General features: G+C 49.2%; 1 protein-coding gene across 5 annotated transcripts in view; it reads right to left on the bottom strand.

Annotated features, from left to right (window-relative positions):
* ZNF469 (zinc finger protein 469) overlaps positions 1-22,095 on the bottom strand; it is a 408,895-nt gene that overhangs the window by 46,413 nt on the left and 340,387 nt on the right. For 2 of the 5 annotated variants that reach the window (XM_073308161.1, XM_073308157.1), the window contains exon 1: positions 1,377-1,686. The exons of 1 other annotated variant lie outside the window; for it this stretch is intronic. The gene's annotated coding sequence lies outside the window, so the exon portion shown is untranslated. Of the gene's footprint in view, positions 1-1,376; positions 1,687-18,636; positions 18,680-22,095 lie in introns of those variants that run through there. 2 more of the 5 variants (XM_073308160.1, XM_073308159.1) reach the window with 2 other exon arrangements.

Raw genomic sequence — 22,095 nt, 5'->3', positions numbered from 1 at the left:
CTCACCCTCCACCCCCCGACACAAATTCACTCTCCTGCTGGTGATAGCCCATCCAAAGTGACAACTCTTTACACAACTTTATTATCATGCACATTGTGTATACATAGTTGTAACAGTTCTCTCTAGGCTGGAGAAAGCTGCTCAGATTGAGTCTTAAAAATGCCCACGTTTAGGATCCAGGAGTGAAAGTCCCTCGGGTTACACTTTCCCAGCACCTTCTGTCAGATGATCTCCATGTGTGGTGCAAATGCTAATTAGGAACCATGCATCTTCCCCATGAGATAGATCCTATTACCCCCACGTTACCCAGGAGTAAGAGGGGCTCGCACCAAATTACACAGCAAGCTAGTGGAAGAGCCAGGAATTGAATCCAAGGGTTTGTCTACACTACAAAGAAAAGCACGCGGTGCCAAGTCTCAGAGCCTGGGTCAACTGACTCATGGGGCTAAAAACAGCAGTGTAGACATAGACCCTCCCTCCTTGCTAGGTTTCAGAGCGCAGGCTCGAGTTCGAGAGGGAACGTCATCTACACTGCTAGTTTTACAATGGATCTGGGCTCTGAGGCTCAGTGCCGCAGGCTTTTCTTTGCAGTGTAGATGTACCCCAAGAGTCCTGACCCCCTCATCCGCAGCTTTAATCTCTAGATTACACTGGCCCTTTTCAAAAGGCTACTGTTTTGCTGCCTGTTACTGTATAACACAAACTAAGATGGGAGGAAGGGGGGAATGGAAAGAATGCAGCTAGGGGTGTGCAGTAGGTGACATAGGTCACATTGGAGGACAGTTTTTAATTACTCAGGTGCACCATTTCTTATTGGAACAAGCAGGTTTGTTGGGCCTCTGATTGATACATGGCTAGATTTACCTCGCTGCATCTTCTCTGTGAGTGACTGCAGTGTGACCTAGAGGAATGAGTCCCCTAGACAGGACCTCAGGAGAGCTGTGTTCTAGTCCCAGCTCTGCCACTGGCCTGCTGGGTGATCCTGGGCAAGTCACTTCAGCCTCTCCATGCCTCAGTTTCCCCATCTGTAAAATAGGGATAACTATATTGACCTCCTTTGGAAAGTGCTTTGCGCTCTATGGATGAAAAGCATGACATAAGAGCGAGCTATGGTTATGCCTATCGGCATGAAGGGCCTGTGAGATTATGGGATGCTGTGGGCTGTGCATACAAGCTTCAGATTGCTCCTTACACTCCTGATCCAAGCCACCTCCTTTCTAACTAGCAGCAGCTTCCCAATAAACAAACAATTAAAACTTCCTGAGGAGCCTGGGAGAGCACTTGGGGCTTGTACACACGACCACTTATATCAGTACAATTTATGTTGCATAGAGGTGTGAATAAGTCACCCCCTGAGCGACGTAAGTTACACTCACCTAAGCGCTGGTATGGACAGCGCTATGTTGGCAGAAGCGCTTCTCCTGCCAACAGCCCCTGCTGCTCGCGGGGGCTGGAGTAATTAAGTTGGCGGGAGAACTCTCTCCTCTCGCTTTAGAGCATCTGCACTAGCCACGCAACAGCGTCGGTGCTGCTCTCTAGTGTAGGCTAGCCCTTAGCGTGTCCAGACAGCAGCAACGCAGAGCTGCGTACCATGTCAGCGGCCCACGAACGGAGGAGGAAGCACATGATAAATCCATAGCAGCTGGCTGTCGGGTCTGCAGTCTGCATTTTAAAAGGGTTCCTCGGTTCCCACTGACTGCATTATACCAATGACTCATGAATTCAGATTTCGCTGGGTACCCTCTGAATCGATGTCAAGACCCAAAGTGGGGTCAGGCCTGATGGAGACGGGTAGATCTCAACCCTTCCATTCAAGAGCCACCATGGTTCCAACTGCATAGCTCAAACTGGCCTAAGAGGGGAAAGAAAGTAAGTTACTTTGGAAGCTGAGTAGATGGTGCTAGACTAGATTCAAGTGTCACTGTATTCATGTATCTATCTGTTTAACTGCTAGGGCCCAGATCCCACGGGGAGGGGTGTCTTAGCGACAGGGTAGATTCATAGAATCCTAGAATATCAGGGTTGGAAGGGACCTCAGGAGGTCATCTAGTCCAACCCCCTGCTCAAAGCAGAAATATTACAGAGATTAGACAGCTTGGGGAGGCAGTGTGGTCTAGTGCAGTGTTTCTCAACGACCGGCCCTTGGAAATCTCCCAGAGGCAGCTTAGGAAGACAGCAAGCTGGTCCCTGTTATCAAAAAGGTCGAGAAACATTGCAGTGGAGAGCATGCTGGACTTTAATTCAAGAGACACAGCTCCTGTTCCAGGCTTTGCTGCTAATATCCTATGTGCCCCCAGGGCAAGACACTTACCCTTTGTTTTCTACACCCGCCGCGTCTGTCTTGTCTGCTTAGACTGTAAACAATTTGAGGTAGGGACTGTCTCTTACTGTGTATTTATACAACTCATGGCACAATGGAGCCTTGATCTGTGATAGATACCAAGAAGCCTGTGCATGTTCAATATATATTATGGGGTACAACTCTTCTCTTACAAACGTACACCAGCCTAACTCTCCCGACTTCACACATTGGAATTTGAGAAAATGGCACAAAAGTACTTATCAGAGTTTATGGGGAAAAAAAGCAGCTTTTTGCTCCTGGAGCAGGGCAGAGAGTAACAGGCGAGGCAGGTATTAGTCTCTTTTCTAGCCCACTGTATTTAGATAAAAATGATGAAATCTCTTTCCCCTGCTGCAGGAACCAGGATGACTCCAGCATATGGCTGGAGGAGAGGAGATAGAGAAGAGAGAGACCCGCTGCTCTCCCAGACAGCCTAGACTCTCAGTGACTTGTAACTGGAACACAGACATTTTGATAAAATAAAAAAACCCACACTCACAACCCACTCCTCCCCCCACCCAAATACAGCAACCCACACACGTCATTGCTGGAAAACGGGGACTCTTGCCAACTTTCACAGCTTGCAGAGAGAGGTTTTTAAAGCTGCTTCTGTCTGGACACTTAATTTACTGTGTATTTTACTCCTTTAAATGATTTTCTCTATTAAATTTTTGTTTAAAATAGGACCCCATTCCCTATTTCCCCAGTTTATATACGTATTGAAACATTTCCCTCTTGTTCTGCCAATGCTGCTTGTCCACAGCAAGGCCTCCAGTTTCCTACAACACCATCTCCAACTCCAAAGGGAATGAGATGCAGCCAGTTGCATGGTCTTGAACTTTGGGGTAAATAGGTACAAGAATGGCATGGCAGGTTTGCAGGATTCCTAGGTGTACTGGAGACCAGGAGGAGCTAGCGATCATTTTGGACGATATTCAGGGATATTTTGGACAAAATGTGGGATATTCTGTGTGTGAAGCACTGGGTTAAAAGGGAAGGATGTACCTGCAGCAACCTCATCATCCGAAGAGGCGAACGTGCCCTCGAACAAAGGGAATTCTCTCTGATGAAGTGCAATAGGCAGTACCTCCTCCTTATGGCCCAGGGCTTCTCACTGGCAACTCAAACAACCACCAGGTTTGGCTTTCTGCTAAGAATTGGCCCCTTTGTTTGAAGAAAAATTTCCCTTGGTAAATAGCTCAGACAGCATCCTCTCCAGCATGTTAAGTAATATTCCCTACTGGATTCACAGCATTTTATAGGCGGGAGAGTTAAGAAATAACCATTAGCAGCAAGGACTGGCTCCATAACACCTGGCTTGATAAGACACCAGCTTTTATCATCCCTGCTTGCTTTTGTTCCACAGCCTTTTGCTCTTCAGAGAGAGCTGGATCCTTGGGCTGTGTCACCCATTGGCTCTCTGCCGGCGGCGTCAACACACTGATTTGTTGTGTTGCAAAGTGGTGCCTCGGAAATGGCTGCTGCGTATGGACTACTCATGTTTCCCTGAGGGCTGCCACCCGCTCCCTCTGTCATGGCCCCATCACCTCCTCCTGCAAAGTTAAACCTCCCACAAATATACTGAATTTAGCTTGGATCCAGACCTAACCCTGCGTGCGCGTCATGATGCAATGCGATGTCATGATGCCATGGAAACACGCCGTCCGGAAAACTTGCCACGCGGAAGTCAGAAATGGAAGAACTCAGTGTGCTCAGCCATCAGCAGCAGCCCCACTACAAGGCTCTAGTGCAGACCTCAGGCCCCACATTTGTTAAATTTCAGCTCCCTAGACTGATCCGTCAGCGTGGGCTCCCTGCAGCTCTGAGACAGGGTTTGTCCTGCCCTCAGGTTTCTCTGCTAAACTGGAGATTTGGCAGCTTTTGGGTCTGTGTCCTGGAGTTCTGCATCCACTAACCATCCCCAAAGCCCGCTTGTATAGCCCTGTGTCCTCCCAGAAGTCTTTGCAAGTCTCTCCTCTTTCTAACTCAAGGGCTGTAAATTTTATTTCAGGGTGAAGTCTCTCTTAAAAAGCCTCTCTGAGGCCCACTCCATATAGTTGTGGGGACATAAACACTGGCCAGTGGCTTCCAGTCCTCACTCTAGTGCATTCTGGGCTTTCCTATAGAGATTCAGCTTCAGCTGGAAAGCTTCCCTTGATCTTCTTGAATGGGACCTGACAGTGTCAGGGCAGAGAACCCCTTACCCAGAAATACAGAGAAGAGAAAGGGTAGGAAACAGACTCATTCTGACATCCACTGGTGTATGGCAGAGGGAGGGGTTTACTATTAGGTGGGACAAAGCACTAGAGAAAATGTCCTGTAGCAAACCATCCTGTCGTGGCCGTGGATGGACCAGCTGGTTAAACAAAATCCTTACCCATCACTAACTCCCAGGATGGGAATCTCTGCAGCTCAGACTTTCCTGATGGTACCAGCCCCACTACTTGAGAATCTGAAACCAGACTAAACACTAAGCAATATAAAGTAGGAAACAATCTTGCACTGGTCTGGGCATCTCAAGGTGACCTCATAGGCCTCTTATATCACCATCTTCCCTGATTTAAAGTATCTGTCTAGCAAATCAGACCCCATGAGCACTCAGCAATGGTAGCTTGCCTTGCACCTGTCATCTGTGCCCTTGTTTTTAAGCTCTACTCACTCATTTATGCTGAGGAAACTCCCTCGTGTTGCAGACCTGGGAATGGCCTTGACTGATGCCAACTGGGCAACCATTCCATTTTACTCTAGCACAAGGCAGCTCCTCCCTGGTGTTTCCTGCCAATGCTGAAAGACAAGAGCGGACTGTGGTGGGGTGGGAACGCAACTCTTCAAACCGCCCATTGCTCTGCCCAAGTGTAGCATGTAATGATGGGATTTCCTCCATTCCTCAGAATTGTGGGTCATCTCCCTGAGCGTAAGAACCCCTGCTAGCACAACCTAATATGTAGCAGCAGGTCCTTCACCTCCTCCCAGCCCTAAGAAAGCTACGAAACGTGAAGCTCTCCATCTGTTTGACATGGAAGTGCATCATGTGGTAAAAATCTTGGTGCTGTAGGAGGTTAGACGTCCCAGGGAAATTCAATAGAAGTTGGGTTTCTAACTCATCTAGGCTTTTTTAAAACCCCCTCTGTGCTTCATGGGCTGGCTGAGGTTTACCCAGTCCCTCCCGGTCGATGTAGGATTGTTTCGCTATCATGCACTCACTGGTGTTTTATCCACATTAGTTTTAAAGATGCCATCTCATGGTGCTTCCCCCCGCGGTTCCAGTGGAAAGACTAGATTTCGCTGCCAGGAAGGGTTTCAGCCAACATCTCTTTCCTGCTTTTTTCCAACCTTTCCTGCTTTTTTCCAAGCTCTGCCAATCAGTCAGCCAACATTTCTCCCTTTCCTGCTTTTGTCCAAGCTCTGCCAATCACTCAGTCAATCTCTCTGTGGTAATGGGATTCCCAGGCAGGAACAGAGCCGTTCAGGAGCCCCAGAGCCATACACCAAGGAAGCAACACCTCCCTGCGTGAAGCACCCGGCTCGGCTCAGCACCGAGAACTAGTTATTTAAATTTGTTTAAAGGCCCTAATAATGGATCATGCACATGCATAAAACGTCAAACAGCAACAAAGCGAAAGCACGTACTAATTGGCTTTATGCTAGCACCGAACTGTTCCCAGCCATCCCCACTGGCCCCTGAGTCAGCACATTCCCCGCCCCCCCCAATCTGTCCGGGAAGGGCTGCAAAACCAGGGTGTGGCAGACTGAGCGTGTAAGCAAGGAGACTAGCCACGCAGGCACTTCTGCTGATAACAGCTGCTGTGGCCTCATGCCAGGAGGCAGAACCTAAAGAAAAGGTCCCAGGTGGCGGGTTCTCACTAGCAGGGCCCTTGTTTCTCAGGAGTATCTCAAGAAACACTTCTTTTCCACAGGAGAAACATGATAAATAGGCCGAGTCACCTGTAGTTTCTCTCTCCAAATTACCAGAGTTTGACTCCATTATAACACACCTGAGGCTACCTGGGACTTTGTGATTATCAGCGGACTGCCGGGCACGGTCACTCAGAACTTCATGGTGACACTGAGGCTAAAACCCAGATCCCACCACCGCAAGAGCCTGGACCCTAATTGCCTGACTAAAGAACGAGCTATTAGCAGTACAGGGTCTATGGGACACTGGCGGGCAGTTCGGATTTTATCCAGGAGGGGCTAGCTGAGCATCAACACCCTATCTACTTCACTGCAACCGATCAAATGAAAAGGCATCAAGACAGCACCACGTACCGCGCAGGTTAGAAACGAGGAATGAGGGAACCCGTTATAGGGAAGCCTATAAGGATAGCCCCAAACTTTCCCCTGTTTGCCAGACCCCAACACAAACCTCATTGCAGGTTCAGAACAGCTCCGTTTCATTTTCACAGGTGGCTCCTGCACCTTCTTGTCCCATCTTCAACAGTCAATGCCTAAATCTCTCAGGGAAGGTGGGTCTCACTGCACTCCTGGCATAACCAGAAGCAGGTATGGCGGTTCCAGAAATCCCACGAGACAACCTGTTCGGGGAGGGGGGGCTGCCAGCCCCCTCTTGCTTTTCTCAGCAGACCCTTTTGCCCATCTCTAGTCAGAGCGACACCTGCTGTAAATAACTGTTACTATTGTACTGTGTACTTCCACTACTCATGGTATGGTGTTATCTTGAGCCCCTGACGGAGATCGGGACCTCACTGTGCGAAGCCCTGTACATACACATAGTAAGACAAAATCCTTCCCCAGCAGACAAGACAGGAATAAGGCAGAAGATTAAAAAAGTCAGAGAGAGAGGAAGGGACTAGGCCAAGGTCACCCAGCAGGTCAGTGGCAGAGGCAGATGTCTGAGTGCCAGCCCCATGCTCTATCCACTAGACAACACTGCCTCCGAACAGAAAACGTCGTTCCAGGAAGCCTACAATTTACCCGGCACATCACAGTCACAAGACCCCAAGACAGAAAGCATGCTGTGGAAACTCTCCACCCTGGTGAATTGTTCCCTGTTCCCATGGACATTCTGAAGACTCTTCGATTTTACAGTGGGTGCTGTTAGGGCTAAAATGCTTTAGTTTGTGCAAAGAGGTGGGGTTGGGATGTGCCCCCCTGGAGAAACAGTGGGGTAGACACACTATGGAGGGGGAAACTGCTCTCTCCGTCATCAAGTTTCAGACCGGAACATCATGAGAACAACACAGAGGTGGCTGGCAGCAAGCCGGTGTATTTAAGGTATATGCATAACGTAATGCTGGCTGCATTAGTAAGTGATAGCTCAGCACTTCAAAAGAGGTGAACAGTCAACTGGAAAACGAACCTCACCTAGTAACGGCTGCCGGACATTTACAGTCTCTTCCCCTCCCACCACGTAGATATATGGAGATGAATTAAGTCAGTGGGAATGGGGAGAAGTATCTTTTGTACTTGGCAATGGCAAATTAACCCTGAAAACGCCTAACAGCCATGACTTTGGCCCATCACGATACAGTGGGACGGACCTGCTTCTGTAATAAACCACGGGGGAGTAAGGAAGGCACGGCCGCTGTCACATGAAGAGCGCTACAGGGCTCCCACCTGCCCCTTAGCTGATTCCCAGTGCACGAATCCCAGTCGATACCAGAAAGGCAGCCAATGTCTCCACCGGCAAACAGGACAGGCAGGCGCACGGGTGGTAATTAGGCCAGCCTCCTAAACCCTTTGGGGGAAGGATTCTGCTCACCTTTCTTGCCTCATTCTTCAGTGACAGAAAGCGTGGACGGCAGATGTGCCTAGGAAAACATCTCTCACAGCAACGGCAACCGCAGAAAGAACACACACTTCATAAACTGTGAGGGCTGCCAGGTCCCAGCCAGGCCAAGCATAGACCAGGCCTTTCATAAGATCACTATCTCCCAACAATGGCAGGTTACAAGACAACCCGGCCCCACGAACCCTGGGTGAGGGAAACTCAGTGGATGCTTGTATTTTTTTTTTTTTTTAAACAGGCCCCATCCGTGAGTAAATGTAATTGAATAATGCCAATATTCATCCACTAGACAAGCCCGGCCTCTGTCTGGTTAGGAGGTCGTTTCTCCAGAGAAATGCCACGGGATAAAAATCCCCTTCCCACTCCTATGTACTTTTCTTTCATCGGTTCAAAAAAATTAAAATGGGATATTTCAGGGGGCTGAAGAAAGGCACCGTGAAAATATTTTCCTTTCGCCGCTGCTGTGTGAGGTGGAAAAGTATTTCGGATGCAGCGACGTCTCTCTGCTCCAGAATGCTGAGCTGTACACAAGGACAACGAACCCCAGCTGGGATGGAGGTGCCATGCTAAAGATCACTGTCCCAGGTCAAGCAGAACGTTACTCATCTTAAAATATTCCCAGAATATATCCTCTAGCCAAGAGAGGACTGGGAAGTTCCTACTCCCTCAGAGTATTATTCTTCAGGCAGGGACAGGAGCGTCTAAAGAAATTGATTGAGTAAGATCAGTTCTGAGCTAAAGACACTGCTGTAATGCCTGTAACGGCTGCCGACATTCAATCCCCCTCATTTCCTTCCAACTGGAGACTGCCATCTGCCTATGTGGTTATGGCAACTCGCTGGTCTTGGAAGTCTCCCTCTCTTTGGATCAACCTCGCGGGTTGGCTTCGTGGCAATGCCACAGGCCTTCGGGATGGGCAAAAGCGGCCACTGGGAGGGGCTCCTCGATCCCCACGAAGGGAGTCCCGTGCCAGTCAGCTGGCCAGGTTCAGCCTCTGGCAGCATCAAAAAGGGAAACCACCAGCCCCCCACCAACAAAAGGGATCTGGAAGCCAACCCGCGCTCCTCAAGAACAGCCACCACATGGTGTACAATGGGACAGGCTTTAGGTTGGCCAGCCCTGGGAATTGAACCTGGGGCCTCCAGCACTGAAAGGAGCAGTCTCTACACAGCTTCGGCTCCTCCGGTGTTAGACTGACATCCCTGGAGACTGACCTCCGCTATCCTTAGCACATATACAGTGCTGGGCAGCAGCACAAGATTCCCCATGCCCCCTACAAATATATTCCAGCCCTTTTCTGGTGGGCACTCAGCTAGGAGTGAGAAAGCCTCCACAATCCTTTCAAATCTCTGCTAAGGCCAACAGCAAGGAGGCCAATTAGCACCAGAGGCATAATAAGATGGACATTTGTCCACAGAGAACTAGACAGAGACCTACAACCCAGGCTACTTCACAACCCCCCCACAGTCATTCTTGATGCTTGTGGAGACTGGCTATGAACCAGTGACTGAGAGATGAAAGGCTCTTTAATGCATCACCAGCCCCCTCTGCCAGCCTCCAGTCCTTACAATGCCTTCCTAGTCAGGACATAGCTACAGCACATTCACAATAAATGTAACTGCTTTGCCTCATCCAGAAAGGCCGTAAGGACGCAAGAGAACAGAACAAGGTTTTCTGCAGCACCCCTTCCATACTGAGTATCCCAGAAGGCTGTTGGTCCTTGTGCAGATGTCACCCGACGAACACTGATGCTTGGAATTGCCTAAGTAAAAGGGAGTACTAACTTCTCACAGGCTTGCCAAGATTTCCACTCCACTAAAGAAACACATGCATCCAATTATTAGAATCTCAGATGACAAGACGACCCGAGATGACCTAAAAAAGAATCGGAGAATGGTGGTCTCTGACAAGTTCCAAGAGGACATTTGTCCTTGCCACTCACATCACTGCTAGAGCTGATGGCGAAATTGCAAAGAATTCAGGCTGCTAATTTTAATTCCACAGGTTTCAAACAAGTATCAATTTTAGGTTTATTCACCAAGTTTTCAAAATGTTTCTTCTTCAGGGTTTTTCCTCCCTTTTCTCCCCCATTTCCCGTTTGCCGCTGAAAAGAAGGAGACAGCGGAAGATAGAAAAAAAACCCCCCAAACCTATGGAAAAGTTAATTTTTTTTTTATGTTTTCAGGTTTTGTCAGAAAAATGAAGAATTTCCAAAATGTAAAATTTTCTCATGAAGATTTCTGGGTTTTGGGGGAAAAGACTGGTTTTCAATGAAGAACATTCATTCAGAGGTTTCATCCAGCTCTAATCACAGCATGAGCAGTGATCTCTGGTTCGGGGAGACCCCACCATGACACAGCATTAGGGGAGATCCCACCATTACACACAATACAATGCTGCAAATCATTGTTCAGTGGCATTGGCAGAGCTGTGAAAAAGGAAAGCATCTACTTGCAATGGACATAAACACGCACTTAGGGTGGTTTCCCTTCCCCGAAGAAAGCATCCCAGACAATCCCGAATCAGATGAACACCAGAAACTGTTTATATCGGCCAGCTGCTTAGCACTGCTGCATCAGCATGAATTTAGGATCACATTAAATCCTGCATAGTCTGACAATGAATTCACAGAACAATGTGGTTGTTACCTCACCTGGAAATCCAATGATGTTTAAATTTGGCACAACCATCTTTGAGAAGCAAGTGACCCAGTCGAGCAGTCACTGCAAGTATTAGCCATGAGGACATGTCTACTTGCTGAGACACCAACGATTACACAATACACAAAGTTTACCCCTGGGCATGTCTCTGACTCCAGTGGATGGACTTACTCAGAAATGTCACACTACCTCAGACTGCTGGGAGATGGGAAGTAACAAGGGCTGGGATTTAGATTATTTCCCATAAAAAGCAAAATGTGTTGTTACATTTTCCAGCCCTACAACGGGCTGAATGTCCTCAACTCCCATTGTCTTGGGGTTGTTTCAAAGGGTGCTATTAAGAACCAAGTTTTCAGCCTGGCCTCACCTAGCCTCTATTTTTGGGGATACAACATTAGGAGCAAAACATATATGGGTGTCTTTTTGCACCTACAAATTTGGACACTGAGATGTTTAAATCCATGATTTGCTGGTTGGGGCCTGATCCCATGTTCACTGGAGTCACTGGGAATCTTATGAACTCAGTGCGCACTGGATTAGGCCCATAGATCTATAGGTGAGTATATGCTGGTGTATGGGAGCACAAAACTGCAGCTGCAGTTACTTGCACCTGGAGAAATGGAGCCTAGTGTTTGAAAATCAGGTCCTGAACATATAGTAAGAAATTATTAGGGGCCTGGGTGGTCCGGAGGGTTGGCAGTGGGGTCTCTCATTAGATCATGGTTTCATACCACTAGTAGCTGTTCCAGAGCACTAGTTCTGTGTGCATCTGCATTTGGTGATTCTCACTGGGAACAAAGCTGGAAGTGTCAAAACACGACGTTTCAGTGGAAGCTAAAAAAGAGCATGAAGAGGCAAATTCGGTGCCCAGTGACACTGGTGCAAACCCAGAGCAACTCTTATGAAGTGTGTGCAGTGACTCTGGCTTTGCACAGCGAGCAGGATTTGGCCCATTATGCTTCTTGCACTTTCCGCCGAAATGTCACAGCTGATCATTTTCGCACATGTTGCCTGCACACAAGAGCTGCTGCAAAGTGGATGTTTATCTCATTACCAATCGCCTGCAGCTATCAGATTTAGGAAAGGGGGTGTCGGAGAAGAATCCCTGTGCTTTGTGGGGTATCACTTTACCCCAGAACTTCCTGCCCAGGTGAACCCACACAAACCGGCCTGTGTTATGGAAACCATTCTGCATCCTAGACACGTTTCCACTCAAACACAGGTTGCAATTCAGCTTCCCCTCCGAGCCTTCCAAGACGTCGTCCTTTTAATATAAAAAGTAGCATTTATCTCAAGATTCCTTAAACCCACATTATATATATTGCTCCAGCAACGTCTGCTCCCGTGCTTTCAACAGCCTTGTAATCAATATCTCATGGGGTGAAAGCTTGGCAGCTGCCCAGTAACATCTGCTGGACAAACTGAACAAATCGCCTTTCTGAACACCTGTATCGGTGCAAAAATGGTGCTTTTCAGAGATCCCTGTGCTTTGAAAGACTCTTTCTGCCATATCCTCAGCTGGGGGAAATCAGCAATAGAGCTATGGCCATTTACACCCTCACCCTTCAGGCTAAGCTGTGTCTTAAATATTTTTCAGCTCAGCACTGATTTGCCAAGGTTTTGGGGTCTGAATGCGAGTTTGGTATCTGGAATACTTCCAGGCTAAAGGGGTTTGGTTAAAAAAAAACCAATGTAGTGAGAGATAATTTAATAGCTTATAAGATCAAGCAGGGCATCTTTCTATGTATTTATATAGCATCTTGCACAGTGGGGCCTCGATCCTGGGTGCTACTGCAATATAAAGAAAGAATAATAACAAGGTTGTCATGCATTTATCTCTGAGTGCGGGTGAATTTTCTGAGCCCCTCCAGATGCCGCTGGATAAGAAGACGGTTCATTTCCAAGGATCCAAGGGATTACGCTGAACAGCAGTGAGCAAAGAAGTCATTTAGTAAAACTGCTTCTGAGTCCCTTTAAATGTAGGCTGGATGGCATTAGACTCCAGAGTGATTTCTTCCCTCTCTGTTCATAGGATTTATTGCAGTTGGGTGACTAGACTCCCTAGATGCGAGCAGAGAAGCCACGCTGTGCCAATGATCTTACACCATTCAGCGGTGTTATGGTACCTCATACCACAGCAGAATGGCACAAGCCCTTTGTGCTCCATAAACAGACACACCTCCTTCCCCATCACGGCATGTACTGTGGATGTCTGCTTCCTCCGCTGTCCGGAGAGTCCCAGGCAGGCTAATTCTTCTAACAGATTTAGTGACTGATCATGCTCCCGAGCCAATGGCAAAACTCCTGCTAATTTCACCAGGAGCAGGAGTTAAGCCCTGGTTTATCCTTTGAGCATGTATTTGTCTGCATAGGTCCCAGCAGACCTGAATCCTTGCCCATACCCTCAAAATCCAGTAGATGGTGCATCCGACAGCTTTTTCTTCCACTCTCCCTCCTGCAGATCTAGTCTATGCTTTAAGGTCACAGATTACAAAGACAGAGATTTTTCTTCCACTCACATTTTACCTCTTTGCTATATCCAGGGCCTGAGAAATCTACTTGCCCACAAACCTGTAGACAGGAAGCAGCTTTACGCCAGGCTTACCCATCAACTCCTGCAGATTCTAAGCTTTCATTTAGAGCTTTCACTCAGCTTCCATCTCTTATGTTGCAAGGGAAATCTACTGGCCGCGAATCTAACCGGACCGCAGCTGGGTCTTCTTGTTCCTGAATCTGGAGGCCAACAGCCTGAAACAGCCCAGATACATGCTGAAAGACAGGCCTTATCCTGGCCCCAGCACACACCAACAGCTAGGCTGAGGAAGGAATTCTGCCATTCTGATGCAATGGAGCTGCTCCAGGTTGCTACGACAGGGCCGAGCAGCCTTTTGCACCCTCCGCTTTGAGGGGGCACAGTCTGTGGATCTGCAAAGCGATGGCTCCACCAGCCTGGCCTCCTACATACCTGCTGATTAGTGGCAGGGAAGGAGCCTGTTCAGAGGTGGATTCTGCAGCATGCAGGTGGTGCTCTTGCCTGACACGGTCCTCGCAAACCCTGCCATGCTCCCTGCCCAGCAGACCCGCAATGGCACAGCTCATCAATGGTTACATTTCTCACAATGAGTGGGAGGGGGAGAATCATTTGGAATCCCCTCAGTATCCACCTTAGCGCCATCACTCTGAACAGTCGTGTGTCTGGAACTTGCAACCATCCCCTTCCTGCATGGCCTGAACCCTGAGGACGCTGGGTTAAATTTGCCTCATGGGGGTTCAGTGCTGCCTAGACCTAGTGCTGGTGTAACCCACACACCTCCTGGGTGTGGTGTTCTGTCCCATCTGGTGGCACCGAGACCACTGAGAGAGACAGATTAATGAGTCTGCTCTACAGCCTTAGCTAACAGCCATATAGCTTTTAGCTCATGCAGTATAAGCTCATGCACTAAGCTCCAGAGGTCCCAGGTTCAATCCCACCCGCTGATGATCGGGGTCTGTGGGCGTTACACTGGCTCCTCCATGCGGGGGCAGATGTCACTCACTTTGAGCAGGGTAAATCAGGAGAGTAGTGACCAACTGGGTGGATCAGTCGGTGCTAAAAGGCAGGCCCGGTTTATCCTCTCTCCCTGTGCACAGACAACCTCCTATTTCTAGCCAGCTCACTCCCTAAATAGGTCATGTTCCTTGGGGGACTCCTCTAAAGTGATTTCATCAACTCAACAGATGTCCAAACCCACAGCACACAGCCTGCACGGCTAGGTGGAGTCCGCAGGAGCAGCTGCTTGACAAGCCAGCAGGCCAAGCGTTAACGACAGATGTACATACTAGGAGTCGGAGCTGGCTCTCAGTGAAGTCAATGGACATCACTGGGATCAGGGTTGGACCGCAAGTCTCTAACGAGGAACTCGACAGAGAACCCCTATAGCTCTTTGCTAGGACACTGCCTGGCCGTTGGTCTCACCAGTCCCTGAACCCAGCCATCAGTAACTGCTTTTTCTGTTCTCGTTTGCCGCATAGATTTTTACACTGCATCTTTCCCCCTTTCCCAAACGAAATGCTTCCAGTGCTCTTCTGTGTAAACAAACAAACAGCAGGAGGGGCCCTCATGACCAACCCTACAATAAGAAATTCAGTGGGGCTTCTCTCTCTCCTGCCTCGCTCCCGCAGAACAGCTGTGCAATAACAAACAAGCTTGTACGGCCAGCCCTCCACGGGCACTGCTACCATAACAAACAAGTGTGCATAAGCCCTCACCAGCGACCCTGGAACAGCCAGCTAGCGCAAGCAGTCAGGAGCACTTCAAAGACCTAACTCAATTAACCTTTTCAACTCCCAAGAGAAGAAAGTATTATCGGGGAGAACTGGGGCAGGCAGAGATTAGGCGACTCACTCACACAGTGTGTCCGTTGCAGGGTCAGAAATAGAACCCAAGCGTCCTGACACCCAATCTCTCGCTCTAACCTCGACATACACCACCCTCTAATCTTCCTCCCCACATGGTTCTAAATGCAGAATTACAGAGATCAACCAAAGCAGATCCATTTTTAAACAGATTTCAAAAGGCAGCAAACTTTTCTCCCTGCCTCTAGCTCGAGGTTAGAGAGATCATCGTTTCACTTCTAAAAGTTGACGACTTCCCAGCTGATAGTTAACGAATTACCAAACAACCCCTTCCCCCTAAACATATATATATACATTTCAGTTACAGTCAGACTAGAACACAAACAGCCAAAATCAGGGAAGGTCAAATCTGGTGTATTTGGTGGGGGTGGGGAGGGGGAGAGACAGTGGCTAGTCAATGTTGTTCTCCATTAGGGGCTGGCCCCACAGAGGATAAAGGACGTACCATTAGTACCACTTACGGGACAGCACCTTTAGCTCAAGGGGTAGAGTCCTTCTTCCTCGGGTTAAACAACCCCAGTGCCAGGCCCAGGCGGCGTGCATGTCATTTGTTACACTAAGGATACGTCTACACTGCATTCAGCACAGGTCGACATACCTGAGCTAGCATTCATCCCGCTCACTCACGTACCAATACCCGCGCAGCCGTGGCAGCAAAGGCTTCAGCATGGGCTAGCGAGACGAGTTATTGCCGGGGTCCCGGGGGGGGAGGCTTTGGAACTGCCACAGCTTCACCGATGGCGGTACTCGAGTGAGCTCAGACACGGCTACACGTGCCGCAATCACCCTCACTGGCTGCGGCGTGGCATTCCCTAATATGCTCACGCAACTGTGGTAACTGCACAGCCCCGGGGCTCCTTGGTCTTGTAGAATCCAGGCCTGCAACGACCAGTGCCGAAGGAGGATAATGCTGATCAAGCTCCCAGGGCTGGTGGGCTGTTGCTAACAAAGCACTCTGCAGAGGGCTGGAGTATTAATTACGGCGGGGGGGAGATGTGCTCTCAAACACCTTTTGGAAGCGCATTAGCGGGTACGTCTACCGGGGGATTCCTGAGCTCGTGCACACGTACGCACGCTCGCTGGGTGAGAGCTAGCACGAGCATGAATCGCTGCGGTAGGATGGGCAGCGGCCGCACGGCTGCGCCATGCCGAGTGCAAACCTGCCTGGAATTGATGGGTACAGGGTTGAGCCCTGTCTCCTCCGCCGCTGCTTCCTGCGCGACTCTGCTACTTCTACTCGCTCACTGAGCGCTGCCGTGCGCGCGGGTGCGTGAAGCCAGGGAATCCCATCCCAAGCTCACGGCGTCGACGTAACCTGGGGATTAGGCCCGGGAGCTGAGGAAACCCTTTTGGAAAATAGTATATGAAGTTCTATAATGGTGCTTTCTTGCACAACACACGCTCTCAAGTGTACACAATACCCACCTCAGGTACTTCTATGGCCCCTATTTCTGTAGTGTCTAAGCACTTCACAGTCTTTCATGAATTTATCCTCAGTGGCAGGGCAAGGCTCTTATCCCCATTGTACAGACGGGCAACTGAGGCCCAGGGAGGCTAAGGCTCGTCTGCACAAACAATGAGAGCGCGGCAAACCGGGGCGTGACTCCAGGCCTCACTAGCCTGCCACGGTCTAACAGTCCACGCGCGCCCAGCTGTAACACACTGAAGTTCATCGGAGTGCTCTGATCCCTTTTCAAAGATGACTAGATCAGAGCTGGGTGCACATGGACAGTTAGACCGCAGCAGGCTCGCGCGGGCCACACTCACACCCCAGCTTGCTGTGATCTAAACATTTGCATAGACAAGCCCTGAGTGACTTGCCGTAAGTCCCACAAGGAGCCTGTGATGGAGGCAGAGCAGCGACTTGAAGCCAGGTCTCCCGAGTCCAAGGCTAGTGCCTCATGCACGCCAAGACACGCACTCACACACCTACGCACACGCCACGGCATGCACTCACATGCACTCACACACCAAGGCTTGTAGTCACACACGCAGACACACGCCAAAGCATGTCCTCTCTCACGCGCATACACGCATGCCACGGCATGCACTCACACATGGAAACACACGCCACGGCATGCAGTCACACGTGCACACACGCCAAGGCATGCAGTCACACGTGCACACACACCAAGGTATGTCTTCTCTTACACATACATATACGACAAGGCACGCACTCTCACACGTACACACATGCCACGGCATGCACTCACACATGGAAACACACGCCAAGGCATGCAGTCACACGTGCACACACGCCAAGGTATGTCTTCTCTTACACATACATATACGACAAGGCACGCACTCTCACACGTACACACATGCCACGGCATGCAGTCACACACGTACACCCATGCCAAGGTATGCTGTCTCTCTCATGTACACCCACACCAAGGCATGCAGTCTCACACGTACACCCATGCCAAGGCATGCCCTCTCCCTCACACACGTGCATTTTAAATATCCCCCCCCCAATTTGAAGACAAATCCTCTCCCCTCTTAAGACGCCTCAAGCATATCATGCTCCCCACACTGCACTCCCACCTACGCACGCTGCTGCGAGCTGTACTCACACAGAATGCACTCAGGAAGCACGCTGGAGATCCACAGCTCAAGACACAGAGGAGGATTCTGCCCTTAGAGTTTTACAATGGCCAAGCCAATGAATCGTTTTTTCTTTTATTGGATGCCAAGTTTCCGCAGGATTTAGACAGTCAAGTCAAAAATTCCTGAAAGACAGGGTTTAGCGCAGAGGGAACACAGATGCCGTCTTAACCCTGGTGCTGTAATTACACCACCAAACTTAGAAAGCAGAGGAAGTGCGCTATGTAGCACTGCAATTAGGAGGAAGTTTAATTGCAGCACGATTGCTTATTGTTTTCCTCACCACCACTACAGTTGCCAACAATCAGTTTATCAACAGGAGAGTTACTGCCAAACCCGGCCGCGCTGGCTTTCAGAGAGACGGAATCACACTCACTGCGCACGCACAAACCCATGCGTGCAATGCACATGTAATAATGCACCTAGGCAGGTTGTTGGGAAGGATGGACTCCGGAATCTGCAGAGCTAAGGGCATAAGCCGCTGCTATTTGAGCTAAAGGACCAGAGCCATGTTCAAAGGCAGCAGCAGCAGGCTCATAAATCTCTATCTGGGGTCTACCCACTAGAGCAAGGCAGTGACCTCGGGTTAGTTTGGGTTTCATGCACACAGGTTAAGATGCGGACACAGAGGCACATGTGTAAGCACGCACTGCACAGACACACATCCAGAGAGGTGCACACACGGACGGGCAGGCACACACTCACACACGCATGCCCTAATGCACATATGCCCCCATACACAAAGACGGGCAATAGGCATACGCACACCAGTATGCACCCTCCACCCCCACATGCATGCGATATCCCCTTCTCCAAATATACCGGAGCCAAACTGGCAGCAAGGGGAGGGGGGCAAGGGGAAGAAGTAGCCATCTAAAAATATTTACCTAATTGATGAAAGATACTTTTCTACAAAATTCTTCCCCTTGCTCTGGGATTCCCCCGCCTCTGCCCAAGGCACCCTAGCTGTTCACCTAGTCACCAGAGAAGGATTTCTCCCTGTCAAACTGGAGATTAAAATGGATAGATGTGTGGGAGTCAGCAGCCAGAATGGAAATGACATAAGAGAGTTGCTGATTTCTATCATGCTGCCCATGAAAACGGCAAACGTAAATCTGCTGCTTTTCCTGGAAAAGCACGAATCAAAGTAGCACTTATAAACTTCGCTTTATCTCCTCTCCAGTGTGACTCATCCTCGTCATCTCCAGAGTCTTGGTAAAGAGGGACAGTGATAAATAATAACAACGATCCCTTGTACCGCTCGTTGAAAGATCTCAAAGCATTTTGCAAAAAGCATTACTACCCCCAATTCCCATTTTATAGGCAAGGAAACTGAGATACAGTGATAACACAACTTGCTCCCTAGTTCACAGTCAGGGGCAGACTTGGTAAGAGATCTCAGGTGTCCTGACTCATGGTCTCCGGTTCTAACCACTAGATTTTGTTGCGTCCCTTCTGGTTTTTGTTGGGAGTAGAAACCCCACCGTTGACCCGTGATTATGTTCAGCTAACACAGAGTGGAGAGATATTGCACGGGTGGTCTGTCATGCCCTGCGTTAATTAGAAATGTTTCCCACCTGGGTGGATAGATGATACACATCCCGTTTCCTTTGACAGCCCTATAATAAATTCAGTGACCTGTGTGCAAAGTTGTTACAGTTCACAAGATCAGGGCTGGACTGTGATGCTAGCCCCAGCTCTGAGCAAGGTATGATGTGTGAACTGCCCCCATGGCAGTAGCAGTCCCTGGAGATGCTAGGGCTCAGGCCTGGACTACTCTATGGAGTTAGGCCAAACACTGTAAGCGTCTACTCTAAAATGTAGCTCCCACCGATGTGACTTGCCCACTACACCCACTTAACTGCCTCTCCGGAAGAGGCAGAGCACTTAGGTCAATGTCGTTAGGTTGACGCAGTGCCAGTGTAGACACCTCATTGCTGACATCAACCGTTGCTGCCTTTCAGACACCATCCCTCAGTGCCCACACGGTCAGTTCAATCAGTGCAAGCGCTTCTGGGGAGGACGCCTGCTGCCGACACAAAAAGCGCAGCGTGGACGGTGTGCAAAATGTCTGCTTCAGTGCATTATTACTGTAACACTTAGGAGCCACGGCCATGGATCAGGAATAGGGCCAGGCACCGTACAAACACACAACAAAAACTGTTTACTATCTAAGTATAGGAGAAGAGACACCAGAAGGAGAAAGACCGATGGGGGAGCACAAGGAAACAATGAGACAACCTTGGGCACCATGATAAGCAGTCATCTCAGCACACCAGTCTAACACGTGCCAAGCTTACCAGTTCATTTCACAGGGCTGTAGCTCAGGGACTGGCATGCCAGTCCATTTCTCCTGCTGTAACAGAGGTTATAGGCGAAGCACGGGGTCTCCTTACTGCAGCCAAAAGGGACTTTCCTTGCGAGAGTCTGTTCTTTTCTACTGGCACATCCAGATATTTGACTCACTGAGGAGGTGTTTGCATAACATGCATTATGTAGGAAGGCAATTCCTATTATTTTCACAGCTGATGGCAGTTCTGGATATGGTGTAATGTAGATACACCGAAGAGGAAATGCATTAGAGGGTCAAACTACAGCTGTTTGCAGTAGTTCTCTGCACCTGCAATTGTTTGTAAAGAGGGAGCATTCCTGGTGGGTGTCTTGGCACATGCTGGCAATGATGGATTGAATCGGTATGGGGTACTTATGCCGTATCAGCACTTCTCTGCTGGCTCCTCACTTTCTAAAGCATTTAGAGCTTTCACGTTGGAAAAATAAAGTCTTGACTTGTTCTGATGGTTGCAAAGGACATGGTCCTAATCAGAGCTGATGCACTGTCAGAGTACAGTAAAAGGTGTGTTCATAACTGGGGTGAACTCACTTGGGTTAAAATAGCAGTGAAGACAGGACAATTCAGCTTTTAACGTGGGTTAGCAGCATGAGCGAAAGCCAAAGGAGCAGCCTGGTTACCCCTGAATTGTTAGCCTGTGTTAAAGGCCGAGTTCCTATGTCTTTACTGCTAGTTTAACCAGGGTCAGCTAATCTGAGCTAGGGACATACCTTCTTTTGGCAGTGTAGACATACCCAAAGCCCTGCTCTTTCTTGAGCTGGCAGGCACACACTCTGAAATATTAGTACTGGAAAAGGTACAAGCTGCCTCAATCATCTCTAAAGGGGTTTCAACTCTGAAGACTCATGATGACAGCCTAAATATTTCCCATAATTTTAGCTGAAACACTGAGCCGTTTTGCAGCTGTGGGTGGAGCTTGGGACTGCGGGTGGAACTAAAGTAAAAGTCCACCCTCCCTCCATCTTCTGCCTCCCAGGGTCCCCTTCGCACAGGTGTGAGAGACGGAAACTACAGGTAACACATTTGCAAGGGAACTGGCAGGAAAGATCTATTGGGAAATCTTTGTAATCTACAGGGGTCCATCAGAGGCTGCCAGATAAAATCAGAATAAAAAAAAAATCAGAGGAATTTGCTTTGGAAAAGTTAACTAAAACCTGGTCCATGGGCGCCCTGTCGCCCCTTCCCTTGTGAACCACGGACACGCTAAATACCCCACTGCCGACACCTGGCACCGCCTGCTCTGTTGCCGTACGCTTCCATGGGAATGAGCAGCACTTCCCAGGTTTGCTAGTTCCCCAGCGACACGCTGCAAGAGAGAATGCCAATGGCCTACAACATCTGGGAAGATGCCACATTATTGCAGAATCCTTAGCCTAAGATGCGTGCCCCAGAAATGCACCGAAAGAGGAGCCGCGGGAGGACAGAAGCCCTGGAACAGTCAGAATAGAGGAAGGAGCAGAGAGAATGGCTTGGCCTGTGCCCCTGCCTTAGCCAAGGGAGAAAAATGGACAGTCCCTCAGATACCGTGGTATAAGAACCCAAATTGAGTCAATACAAGACCGTCCGAGCCAAAGCAAGAGGATTGTGGCATGCAGTGTGCTCCTCACATAGCACTGAATTGCAGCTCCTGGTTGAGCTGGGAAGGTGGGAGAGGCAACATCCTATGCCCGTCTTCCTTCAGTGTTCTGATTTCTCGTCACAATAAAGTTACAGGAAAGACATGCACGTAGAGCTTTTACGGATGTCCTTCCGTTACCTCCCCGTTGTGAAACGGCTCCCAGAAGGATACAGATAGCCTGGCCAGCGCCAGCCTACGCCTGTCCCGAGCAGCAAGTGTCACAACACAACAGCTGCCATCAGCTTGTCCTCCTCTTCAAAAACTAAACACAAATAAAGAGCACTTTTCTTCCTTGTCTGTTGACACAGCTGGGAGGACAGCAAGCCAACCGGCTCCACAAACTGGCTTTGTAGCTCAGGCAGAACTGGAATAAGCAAA

This window comes from Lepidochelys kempii, chromosome 12, assembly GCF_965140265.1.
Source record: "Lepidochelys kempii isolate rLepKem1 chromosome 12, rLepKem1.hap2, whole genome shotgun sequence".
Lineage (NCBI taxonomy): Eukaryota > Metazoa > Chordata > Testudines > Cheloniidae > Lepidochelys > Lepidochelys kempii.
The sequence above is the reverse complement of the archived record's forward strand: the minus strand, read 5'-3'. Positions and strand labels throughout refer to the sequence as shown.